The following is a 13,103-nucleotide window of genomic DNA, read 5'->3' on the forward strand; positions in this document are numbered from 1 at the left end:
TCAACTACTGCGCCACCAGGGAAGCCCCTTATCTGTATTGTTGACAGAGGTTTGCATGTATAGAAAAGGGACGAGGAGGCTCAATTTTAAACTACATACTTTAATAAGAAAACATTTGGTTATGAGAATTTATGATGAAAAAATAATTATTATAAGAAGTCATAGACAGCTTTCTATAAAATGAGTGTTCTTATAGTTACACTTCCTGTTTGACAGAAACACTGATAGAAGATCTATAAGACACGATTATAGAAAATCCTCAAGGTGCAGATATTACCAACAATTATGAGAATAATCTATGCGAAAGCAAGAAAGACTAACTTTGAGTTGGGTAAGACTCAGTGGAGCAATATTATGAGGGGCAACTTTTTTAACTCGCTTACTTTTGAGTATCATAATGGTATAAAAATTGTATAATCCTTTATACACAGTTAGACATACATAAATACTCTAAGTGCACAGAAAGAGTCAAGCTACCAGTTTTTTTGGTGGATATTTTTAAGAAGTATTAATTACAAACTGATAGGTATTTAATAATATATGTGATCAGGTACTTCTAAATAATATCATTAAATACAGCACACCATAATCATATTTATAATACAGTTTAAACTATCATTATTCTTGGAGACTGCATCTCTACAGTTTAGATAGGGTTTGGCCTTCTTGGACCAAGATTTACTCAGCCTGGGAGAAGAATTAAAAGCTTATTGGCTTTCCCAAATGCTTTCATATGTTTATTCTCTCATGGAAAATGAGTTCTGATTTCTTTTCAGCCTACATGAATGGCAAAACTAAAATGAAAAACAATGCTAGGAACTTTCAACGAGTTCTAGTTAAGTCTGGATATTCACATAATTGCTTTGATCTGCTCTAGAGCTTTAAAAGATTTATTTTCTAGAGTAGGGAAAACGTTTCAGCACTAAGCAACATTGAACAGTAACGAAGAAAAGGGAACACAAAGTTTAGGATGAAATCTAGCTAATTTTATTTCTATTTCTGTATTAGAAACTAGAGCAGTTTCACATGTTTTTATTTGTTTTATTTTAGAACTCTCACAGAGCTCTCTCATCAAAGGCAAAAATAATGAATACAATCTATTCTCACTGGTAGTTCTCTACAGTTTGTAGCTCAAACTTCACACAATTTCTGATCCAGCATCAAGACCTGGATCCTCTCTCTGCCCCACCCAAGTCCACCTCCATGTGGCCCCTTTTAGAACTGGCTTACCTATATCCAAGTTTGCCGGGGTGGAGCATTGAAGAGGTTACTCACTGTGTTCTACTGGCTTATACTAACCGCGATACTTTGCAACCACGCCCATTTTCATACTTTTTCAGATTCGTTAAATTGGTACCCATACTATTATCATTCATATTTGTATTTTGACAAGTACCTCATCACTTCCCTCTAAACGAAGATGCCTGGATGGTAAATAGCTTTAAAAATTAGCACAATTTCTGTATCAGAAATATGTGAATCCATTGAATAAAATAATCTTTAGTTTCATAAAGATGTTTAAATTAAAAACATGAGTTTCTACAGTTGGAAAAAACATGTATGGTTAAAATGTTTGAAGCCCATCAATCTCTCAAACCACATAAGCTAATGAGTTCCTTCTGTTTTCTTTGAATGAAATCACCATGCGTGGTTAGATGCTGATTTAACATAAAACAAATGGAAATGGGTGTTTCCTTTGTCCTTTGTAGAATTTATTTTTAAAAACAATTAGCAAGTATTATGAATAAGTCAATGATTTTGCCATTACTTAAATAATAGTATAGATTGTGTAGTTAAATTGATTGGATTGCAGGGAATGCATAACATACTCCAACTCCCCTTAGCTTGCTAACATCTGTGGACATTATTAAGTTTCTCATTTCATTTTTTTCTACCATAACACCTGTATTGTTATAAATTATGTTTTGAGTTGTCATGAAGTGTCAGACAAATTATGTTTTCTGGATGTGTGTGTGTGTCATTTAAGTGTTCCTTTGTAATGGCAGGTTTGTGGCTAACAGCTTAATCTTGAATATATCAATGCAATTAAAAGCTCTGTTTCAATTCTTTGTGAATACAAAGAAGGTTGAAGCATTATTATGTGTAAAGTGCAAGGAAAGAATTAAAAATTCTTTAATATTTAAAACATTATCCTAGAGAAGGGATACATTTAGATATAATTATAAAAACAGCAAGCTTATTATATGCTTAAGAAAAAAGTGCTGAACTCTTTGAACTCTATAAAATACATATACTATTGAGTTAAAATTAAAAACTTGTTTGAGGCATTTCCCATTCCCTATAGATTTAACCCACTTCTGACAATTTCTTTCCCCTCCCATGCATCCTCCTTTTTTTGTAGTCTCTTCAGGAACATAGTGGAGAGTGACTCACTTATGTCCTGAGCGTCAAAGTGCATCAGACCTAAGAAATGAACACAGTGGGTTCTTCCTGAGATTCTTTCTGAGAGAGTTAAATAAACAAGTAAATGAGCCAACACACGCACAGCTTAATTCAGGCAAAATTTTCTATTGATTACTTACTAAGCTTACTAAATAAAAACTTCAGTCCAAGTTCTGCCTCCCCAAAGAAAATAGCATTAAACTGATCCATGCACTCATTGGGACTTCGTGCGAATCATGCCTAGATAAATGAAAAATCTTCAAAGATGAACAAAATAAAAGGCTAAAATTTTTCGGTAAATGCAAATTATTATCAGTTTGACATATCTTGCCTTACAATACTGAATAAAATAATTTTAAATTCCAAAGGAGACTGTGATATAAATGACCACTGAGGTCTGAGAATTCTGTAAGTCTTCCTTCTTTTCAACTACTTTAAAGAAGCCTGATTTAGTTTTCCTAGGTAGATCTGTCGTATGTATAAATTTTGACAGATGTAAAAACGAAATAAGGTTTCACACTAGCTCTGCATAAATGTTTTTTTTTCCTAGACTAGTTTATATCCTGCACCGATAATATTTGAATTATGTTATCTAAGAAATTCCAAATGGAAGTGTTCATGTAGTTTAAAGCACCAATGCTCTATGTGGCTCCTCTTATCTTTTGTATTGGTGAGAATATTAAAACATCAATACCTTAAGTAGAAAAAAATTTGATCATCAAGGATTCTTCTTTGAACCTGAGAATTATAATGAATCAACCAAAAGAGCATGTTTCAGTTATTTGCACATATGTACTTTTAACTTGATTTTTTACAAGTTGAGAGAAAACTTGACTAATAGCTGGATTTACCTTAGTACTACAAATATCTGGCTTTGTGACAAAATATAGGTATTTAGAGTCTTCATGTCTTTTGAACAATCTGCTGTTGACATTTTAATAACACTGTTGTTTGAAATGATTTCTGACGTATGATGACTGCAACATACCCACAGCAACAAAAAGTACATATTGTTTCTGAAAGCAAAGAAGCTCAAGTTTCATCCTATTTTCTAGAGATTTTAAGTCTTGGAGAATCAGTTTTTCTTGAAAACCAATGCAAACATGCTTCTTTAATTGATGCCTTCATTCATTAGTATAAACAGTGATTTAGAAATACATTTTAGCTCAGAAATTTTGTAATTAAAAAAAAATCCAGGTTTGATTTTACTCGTATGCAAAGGACACAACTGGCTTTCGAACATTTTTTAAGCACGATTTTCTCCGTCGTGGTCTATTCTCTTTAGTTTAGGTCCATCGTAGGCGCTGTCTGTCTGTTTGCTAACACTACTAACAGAGAGGCGCAAGGAAGTGTGGTCAGAGGACAAGAGCAAAAGCAGTTTCAATGTAAGGAAATGAGGGAAACAGACCTAAACAGCACGATGAATGCACTTGCGAGTAGAGCCTTGTAGTCTCCTTTCCTTCCTTTGCTTATTCTGGTGGGTTTAATCAAAAACAAACAAAACCCTCTTGTGAAATATAGTCAATAAAGTCAAAGTTTGGCTAGCTCTCTGTAACTACAAAGAAAAAGTCATAGCAATTAAAAAAAATGTAACTTTCATTAACGAGCCCGCCGGAAATCTCAGGTATCAAAGACGCATTAACCATGGAGCGTCCCCCGCGCGCCCCAGCCGGACGGAGGCAGCCGAGGCGAACAGACGTTCTTTCTCCTCCGAGCAGTCACACAAAAGGAGGGCCGCGGAAACTAAAAGTTTAGGGGCCTCCGGCTCGCCAAGCGGAGAAAAGAGAAAACCTGGAGACGGGGTGGGTAAAAGACGCATCCTGGGCGCCTCTCCGAAGTGCAGGCTAGGAGAGAGCTCCTGAGCCTGGAGGGAAGAGGGGAGGGGACCCCGAGTTCCGGGCCAGCCCCCTGCCCCCCGCCTCGGAGGCCGGAGCGCCGCGCTCTCCCAAATACCTTTCACTCCGTTCCAGAAATAAAATAAATGTTTTTAAAGTGCATGTGTGTGGACAGGATGGACAGCGCGCGCCAGCGGAGCGCGCGGAGGACCGAGCGCGCAGTGAGTGGAGTTTGGGGAGGTGGGGCTCGGGATGGAATGGGTGTGTTGACGCTGGGGGCTGGATGCGGAGCCCCGAGACCCGGGGGGGGGCGAGCCGTTGGGGAGGGAGAGGAGGGGCGCTAGCCACTGCAGGCCGCCTCCGAGGCGCGTTCAGCGGCCGTGCGCGCGCGTCCCTCGCCGCCGCCGCCGCCGCCGCCGCCCGGACAGCCCTGCGGCCGCCCCGCCGGCGGAGCCGGGGCCGGCCTGTTCTCGGGCGGCTTCTGGGCCACCGCCACCCGAACAGCTCGAGCCCGTAAGTGTCCTCTTTCGCTCCCCTCCCCCTTGCTCGGGTGCACCACCGACGCAGCTGCTCAAATGGAGTGGAAAATGGCCATTGGGCGGCAGTGAGTTATAGATTATCTGCTCCACGTTTTGTACTTAGCTGCCTGTAATCTTCTTTTGAGTTTGCCTGAGCCCCTTGCTGGAAAAATCAGGAGGGAGAGGTTTGGCCTTTGCCGCTATACAAGTTAATATGTTTATATGATTAGCCGAACTCGCGGGGGTGGGGAGGTGGAGATCTGGGGTGGAGGAGGTGTTGGAAGAGGAGGAGGAGGAGGAGGAAGAGAAGGAGGCTGGGAGGTGACTCCAGTTCAGACCTCGCGGAGAGTCTGTGTCAGGACTTCGCACTCCCCCGTCTCTCTCTCCCTCGCTCCCTCTCGCTCCCTCTCTCCCTCACACTCTCGCCGCTCACACACTCACACACGCAGAGGTACCGGAGCGAAATTGGGAGCTTACCGGAGAATCCTTGGGATCGTTGGTGGGGGGGCACTTCCCCTCCGTTGCTGCGCGTCGCGTGTCTCGTCCCTACACCTCCCCGCTTCACCGAGCCCCAATCCTCGCCTTCAGCCAGTCTTGGGGCAGCGGCCACCGCTCAGCCTCGGCCCGGAGACCCGAAATGTGAGGAGGGGCCGCTGCAGTCTCCCGCCCCAGGCCGCAGGGTCGGCTCGAGGGATGCCAGCCGGCCGGCGCGGACGGCGGGCTGAGGGGCTTCGCCTGACGAACTGAGTTGGCCTCGCGCCGCCAACGTCTGCCCGCCCCTCCCGCGTCTGCAGCTCGGAGGGGACTTCCAAGTCTGCGCACCTCTGTCGAGCTTTTGCCTCTGCCACCCCTTTCGCTCTGCTTCCCGAATTTCTTATCTTTCCGAGGGAGCGTGCGGTCTGGGGGCGCGTGCGCGTGTGCAAAAGACCCCTCTCGCGGAGCGGCGTGTGGGAAACTGCAGGAAAATGTTGACCTAACCCCAGGAGCCGCCCGGCGCTGGCTGCTTGGCTGGAGGAGGAGGAGGAGGCGGCGGCGGCGGCCAAGCAGGAGGACGCGCCGAGCCACGGCGCTGCCTCCCGCTCGGACTCGGCGGCCGGCGACCCGCTCGCGGCCGGCCTGGACCCTCGCCGGCCCGGGTGGCCGCTGCCCTCTGCGCCTCTCTCCGCGCGGCCCCCGCGCCAGACGGCCCGCCCCCGGGGGCGCGCTCGCAGACCGAGGTAAGAGCCGTGGGAGCGAACAATGTGCCTCTGTGACGGGCTACGGAGACCTGTTTGCTTTGCGCCTCCCGCCCTGGGTTGGATGCTGGAGGTGGAGGGAGCCGTGGGTGAGTTGGGGCTCGGCTGTTTGTTTATGTTCGGCCGGGCCAAGGGGGAGACCCGCGCCGGCTCGGGTTGCTCGCCCCCTCCTTTTCCTCCCCCTCCTCGGAAATCGATCCGCAGAACTCCCCTTCCAGTCCAGCCTGCTGCTGCTTCGCCCTGCGAGTGTAGAGACGCTCATCTGGCTGTAGTCTAGTTGCAGGGGGCTCCGGGAGGAGAGGGGAGGGTACGATTGGGTTCGGCATTTTTTGATTTACTGAAAGCTTGGGTCAGAAGGTGCCGTTCGCTCTTTCACAGCCCGTCTGGGGAGGGGAAGTTGGGGCGCACACTCGGTGGGGCCGGAGGCCGGGAGGTGAGCGCGCCCCCGCCCCCCCCCGCCTCAGCTGCCTGCAGACCCGTCCCGGGCTGTGAGTGGAGCGGGGAGGCCGAGCGCTGGGAGAGAGTTCTGGGCAAGTGTACGGGGGTGGGGTGGGGTGGAGTGGGGGGATGGGGGGATGGGATGAGTTGTTGCGGGTGGTTTTTTCTCGTCGGTTAGGTGGCGTGGAGAGGCGAGGATGTCAGCAAAGCGCAGCCAGATGTGGCCGGGCCGGCACCGTGGCTGGCAGCGATTAGGGGCGGCGCAGCGGGGCCGGGCACCCGGCAGGCTCTGGGGAGGCCGAGTGCCTCCCGCGCCCGCAGTGAGAGGGCAGCAGCGGGCCGCGCTGGGCCTGCGGGCTAAGTTATGGGGTGTGGGCTTCTGGGCTTGGCGCTGGGGCTGCGAGTCTCTGGAAGCCTGGTCTGTGGGAGCCGGGTGCCGGGTGGGGTGCGGCGGAGGAAAACGGTGTGGGAGGGGCTCGAGGCCGGGGAGGCCATCCCCCAGCACCGGCGCTAACCGACCGTGGGCTCGTTGCTTGGCTGGGGCTACCCGACCCTCTGGTGGAGAGGCGGGGGCGAGGGAAGCGACGAAAGCGCCGCAGTGCTGGGGAGGCACTCCTGCGAGAGTCCTTCGCTTGGGATCTGGAAAGTTTGTTCCTTTCGCCAGACTGCGGGGCTTGGGTTAGAGGAAATCGCTGGAAGCTTTACTTTGTGCCAAAGTGTCAATGAGCGGCGGCTAAGGAACGTATGTCTTTATTCATATTTATTTTTTTTTTTATGCTCTGCTCACTCTGTCCCCTGAAATTGTAGTTGCAGGGGCAAGTCCTCCGGTGTCCGTCTTCTTTCCCCACCTTCTGTGGACTCCTCCCCCCTCATCCTTTTCCCCTTCTCTGGCCCCCCCATTCCGTTCTTCCTGATGCAAACTGTTGTCTCAGATTCAGACCCGGGAAATGTTTTCCTCCTGTTTCTTGAAAGGTGTCAGGCTGCTTAGCAGCTTCTCCAAGCAGTCTGGGAGCGTCTGAGCCGCAGCCACCAGCCATATGGTTCCCGTTACAAAGCCCAGGTTCTTAGGCACTCTCCTCCTCGCCCCCGCCCCCAATTCTTAAATTTTCTTCTGCATTCTTTACACTATGTGTACTTCTCTCTTCCAGAGGCGTACATTTAACGGACGTTGGTTGGTCCATTCATTTCCCTGGCAGTGTTTGTCTGGAACGGGCCCCACCGAGTTTGCTCTTTGCTCAACTCGAGTTGCACAATGAGGAAAAGTCACATCCGTTTGGTAAATGATTGCCTGTTGGGATGTCTCTTACTAAATCAAGTTTGATCTTGGGCGAACCTTAAAAGACAGGCACTAAGGAGGCAATCTGACTCCATAGAAAAATAGAATAGTTTGTGTGGTGTCTTTGGCAACATTCCCAGTTGTGATGGGACTCTTGACCTAGGTAAAAGGTAACTTTGTAACTTAAATTTAGTATCTAAGAAAATCTACTTCTGTTCAGGTGTGTTATGGAACTTTTTGTTGTCCCTCCCTCCACCCTCCAATACATTTATGCATGATAGAATACTGCAGAACAAATGTTCTGTTGTTTAGTTTCTTCAGACATTCCGATTCTCTCCTTTTGTTACTTGCCTCTAAAAGAGGTGCCATTTCACATCATTCTGCACAAATTGTTTGAATTAATGCAAGTGTGAATTCTTACCGTTTGAAGGGGACCATTAGCATATCAAAGGTTTCTTAGCTTCAGCTCAATTGAGAAGACTTCAGCTTGTCTTCCATTTGCTTCCAAGTGGAGGCCCAAAGGGCAATGAGAATTGTAAAGGGTAAAAATAGGGAGGTGGATTCAGGCTGTGTTTCTGAACTTTTACTGTTTTGTAATTATGTGAGGGAAAAACATTGTCTGTTGCTGTGGAGCCCTTCCAAATGGAAAGACAATTATTTTCTATTGATAAATGGTTTGTTCCTAGAAAAAGAGTGACCTTTTATTTTATGATAGTCACTGTTGCCTGTCTTGTGGTCCCTTCAGTGGAAGAGAGAGTGAGAGAGCGTTTCCTTCTAACTTAATACTTTTCTAGGGCCTACACTTTGTTATATTAGTAAAATGGCTGAGAAAGGCTTTTAATTAATGTATAAAACAATAGAAATCTAGTAATAAGAGGACACATTTTTATACCTAAGAAACTTTATTTTTAATATACTTGTTAAATTAATAGGTAAAAAAAAGTCAGTAGAGAGTTTTGAGTATTAAAAACTCAACATGGACTTTGTTAATGCAACTTCCGTTGCAAGTGTAAGTTTGAAAAAGATTTCTAAGTGATACTCAGATTTTTCATGAATTTCATATGGAGATAATTGTTTGAATATTGATTGTTTTGTCCCAAAATTTTTGTATTTTACCTGACAGTAAACTCTAGAGGTCAGCTTAAAGGAGGTTTTTCTTAATATATATAGCTAGAGTGTACTAATGCTGTTTTACATTTGCAGAGAGATACATTCTCTGAATTTCTTTTAACAACTCAATATGCATGAATGAAGAAACAAATAAGAACAAGTACTTGGGTCAGTTGGGTCATTTTATGGCGAGCAGATGGGTCAAGGGAGAATTTTATCTTCAACTTCTGGGGAAATATTGGTTTTATTTATTTAGCTTTAGATTTCCTAAAACCTAGTTTTAAGATGAAAGTGAATCTCAGGGACGGTTTGGAGATTTGTAAGCGCATATTTTTTATAATTTTACCTTTGATGGTTGGTTGATTTTGAACGTGAATTGATATCCCTTCATTAGAGGGTTTTTTTTTTTTTTTACACATGTTCAGAACTCCTTGTTTTTCTTTTAAAAGTGAAAATTAATAAAAAGTTTTGGAGGGAAAAATAATCATTAATCACCTAACATTTTTAGTCTTCAGTGTAATAGGATGATAATTTTTTTCAGATTAAGATGAGCATTTTTTAGTGGCATTCAAATTGTATCTTATTACCCTGAAATCATTTTATGATAGTTTATTTATCTGATCTCTTCAGTTGTCTAAGAAGTACTTTCGAGGTAAAAGGGCCCACATTGATGTAATTGCTATTATTGCACTTAAGTTGCTGTTAACTAGTCTGCTTTGAATGCAGAGTGCTATAAAGAAAACACATTATCCTTTAGAGCTATTAGTGATAATCTAAAAATTGTCTTGAAAATATTGCTCTTCATTTTATATGATGGTGATCGTGAATTCCGCAAATCTCTAAAGCTGTAAAATGCAGTGAAAAGATTTTTCAACATTTAGATGACAAAATTGGACTACTTAGAGAAAAAATTGATGTGTTGTAGAAGCACTTCAGCTGCCATTTTCAGTCACTGGGTTATTATGTGTTGGCAACAGAAAACGAATTTAGAAATGCAGATAGCTCTGGGAGCAGGTAGTTGGGGAAATCAGAATATTGAATCATGTGGGGTAAAACAAACCAATTACTTGAGGTTTTGACTTGAAGATTTCCACTAAATGTAATTTTTTCCAGGCTTTTGACTCTCTGCTTTATTAATGGACTAACATCAAAGCAGAAAACAAAACTTCCAAATGTTACAAAAACTAGTATAAGTATACAGATCTCACATGGAGTACTACAAGTCTTAATTTAAGACAAGCAGTTGGAGTTTTTATTGCTGCAATTTTCACAATGAGCAGAAACGTTAACACCAAGCTTCTGGGCGTTTCCTTTCTTAAAATTATCAAGAGGAGAGCTTTAAAACTAAGGTTTACTTGGGGTTAGAACTTTATTTGATGATTATTGGAGTTTTCTGTGTTTCATTAAAAATTTTAAAGTAGTATTTTAGTTCCTTAAGTAATATAGGAGTATATGAGCTAAGACTGAGATGTTGGGAAGGTCAGAAGGTAACTAGAAGTCTGCACACCATAGTGATAAAATGTTATTGCTCTATTTTCTATGAAAATATTTATTTGACCTAACTTTTGTAAGTAAATATTCAGTAACACTGAGCTTACTGTCAAGTGTAGTATGAGATGAAGGGAGCATTACAGTGTATTCTATTCTAAGGTATGAGCCAAACCCTACCTGATAGAAATCTGTTTTCATTTTAATAAGAGTCCATACCACTTGCGCAGATTAACTGTACATAGATTAGGAATGAAATACAGTTTTTGAAATTTGAAGAATTTAGTGTCATACAGGATTGCTATTTAAAAATAGTAACTTTAGCTGCTAGACTTGGAAAGGACTTAAAATCCTGTTTGTGTTTTGGTCGTATCAGTTACTAAGGTAATTCGTTTAAATATTAGTTCACATTACCTAAATAGATATCTGTTTTGTAACTATTTTCAAGAAAGATTAAAATATTTCTATTTAAAAATAGATTATGGTCATAGCTTGGTTAACTTCTCTCTTACATAACACTAATTAGTCTGTAGTCCCACCCAAATATTCATCTCTTCAAATAATTCTTGATTGAAGGTTGAAAGGTTGAAAAGTATTTAATCACCCAGATTACTGTAATTAGACTTGATGTTATCAGAAAAATTGAAACTGTTATCTAAAATCTTTTTGCTACTCAAGATTGGTCAAGTAGTGATTATTATTTTTTAACGCTTTAAGAAAAAGGTTAAGGAAATGGTCTAATTTAGAGATAGTTAATTATTGGAATTACGGAAGTAGAATCCTAAAATAATGTCATTTTTCTTGACCTGGTGTGATAACTTTTAAAGGAGTAACTATAACTAGGATCTAATTCCTAAATTTTATTCACGACTGCAATGTGGTATTTTGAATTTAATATATAGGTTTTGTTAAATATATGTTATAGACTATAAAAATACCTTAAATGCTATTCTAATGTAAGTAGGTATTGTTTTGAGTGGATCATTGTGTCATACAAAAAAAGGTCCTAAACAACCAAAAATACCTAAAAAATCTTTTTAGATCATTTATTTGATGGACTTAATGTAGGCTATAATTTACAGACACTTTACAATATATTCTTACCAACAGTTTTTAAAAAGCTGTTTCTTACCAAAAAAAATTCCCTTATTTTGTAAATAAAAATTACCTTAAAAAAAAAAGGTAGAGCGAATGAAAGAACCAAGTGCTTAACACCTGCAAGTAAAGTGCAGCTTATAGCAAAATGCTATCGATTGCTTTGGAAGCACAGAGCAAGTTTAAATACAATTTGTTTAATTACAACAAAAATGCAGTTTTATGAAGTAATATAGTTTGTCTTTGCAAAGGATTTTATGCATTGTGTGGTGGTAAGTAAAATCCCATCAGTTGTATAAATTTGTTCAATTACCAGAACGGCTAAAGAAAAAAAAATCAACTTACTTTGAAAAGCAACAGAAATGAGATTACCTTGGTTAGTAGGAACTTGCTAGTAGTGTCTAAATTGCTTAATAATATCAAAAGTTACCATGTTTCACAGTGTAAGGATATTGGCACCTGTTTTTATATGCATACATCTTGTTTACTTGGGGACTTTGGTTATGTGAACATTTTTTCTTTTTGCTTTCCATTTTTGTTTTTATGGAAGCTATTGCATGACAGTTGCTTTTCTGGATTTCTAGAATTCGTAATCGGTTGATACTTCAGATCAGTGTAGTGAAAAATCAGATGTAATTTTATGAATCAAAAGGAACTAATCCATCAGTAGGGATAGCTAGGTTATAATCAGCCAAAGAAACACATATTCAAAATTTTTACTGACTCTAGAATTATACGGAACTCTAAATCTTAAATTCTTATAGCAGTAAAGTGGCATGGGATTCATCAGAGCAGATAGCTGGGCACCTGTTTCATTACCACCTGGATTCATTCTGGCACCCAGATTTATCCAAGTGCAAGAACAGGCACAACTGCCTCTCACAGCTACCCGGCTGTTTTTAGGTCATGAAGTCAACTTCCTGGAATTTCTGGGGAAACCAGTTGAAAAGGGAGGACAAATGTCACTTTAAATAGAGATGTTTAAATCAGATTTTTGCCTGAGGGTAAAATTTAGGTCTGTTTTAGCCCGGATGTAATGTCTCCCTCTACAGAGCACAGCATTAATCACGACCTGACAGGAACACGTATGCTGAGCAGAACGGGCCCCTGTTGGTCTTGCCATTGATTTTTTCCAATCTGTGAGGAGTACATTATAAACATTAAAATTCACACACAGGGATTACACCTTAATCTCTGAATTTCAGTAATGAAATGAGTTGCTTAAAAGAAGCCTACTTAAAGCTGAAGATTCTTTGGGAGACTTTTTTTTAAAGGATAGATTCAATACTTTAATAAAAATAGAAATATAAGATTAAAAAGCAGGCAGGTTAAGTAGAAGTTAACTTCCTGAAATAATGACCAGATCTTAATTCTGTTTTAAGATGCGTGAAGTAACTTCAAAAAATTTTTTTAATCTGGTAAACTGAAAAAAGAAACAGGGATAAAACTATTAGTTCTTGGACATGAGAGATAGGAGAAATTGAAAAGGTGGTTAACTTTAGATTTAGATCAATTCAAACATATACTACTTTGCCAGAGCAAAACCAGATGCAACCCTGTGTCTTTCTCTAGATGTATAACAAAAACTTTGGCCATTGTAGTAGCAAAGAAGAATGCACTGTGAGATTCCTAATAAAAGAGAAAGGATTTAATTTCATTCTTTCACTTATTAGATAATACTCTTTTAAATCCTTTTTTGGTCGAA

The 13,103-nt window shown here is 41.6% G+C and overlaps 1 protein-coding gene across 9 annotated transcripts in view; it reads left to right on the forward strand.

The window, feature by feature from the left end:
* Positions 1–4,662: 4,662 nt before the first annotated feature.
* The window catches only part of ADGRL2 (adhesion G protein-coupled receptor L2), a 181,181-nt gene continuing 172,740 nt past the window's right edge, over positions 4,663–13,103 (forward strand). For 5 of the 9 annotated variants that reach the window (XM_060090017.1, XM_060090008.1, XM_060090014.1 and 2 more), the window contains exon 1: positions 4,663–4,751. The gene's annotated coding sequence lies outside the window, so the exon portion shown is untranslated. Of the gene's footprint in view, positions 4,752–5,137; positions 5,974–6,016; positions 6,081–6,809; positions 6,848–6,976; positions 7,172–13,103 lie in introns of those variants that run through there. The other 4 variants (XM_060090009.1, XM_060090011.1, XM_060090012.1 and 1 more) reach the window with 4 other exon arrangements.

The sequence above is a fragment of the Mesoplodon densirostris genome, chromosome 2 (genome assembly GCF_025265405.1).
Source record: "Mesoplodon densirostris isolate mMesDen1 chromosome 2, mMesDen1 primary haplotype, whole genome shotgun sequence".
Taxonomy (NCBI): domain Eukaryota; kingdom Metazoa; phylum Chordata; class Mammalia; order Artiodactyla; family Ziphiidae; genus Mesoplodon; species Mesoplodon densirostris.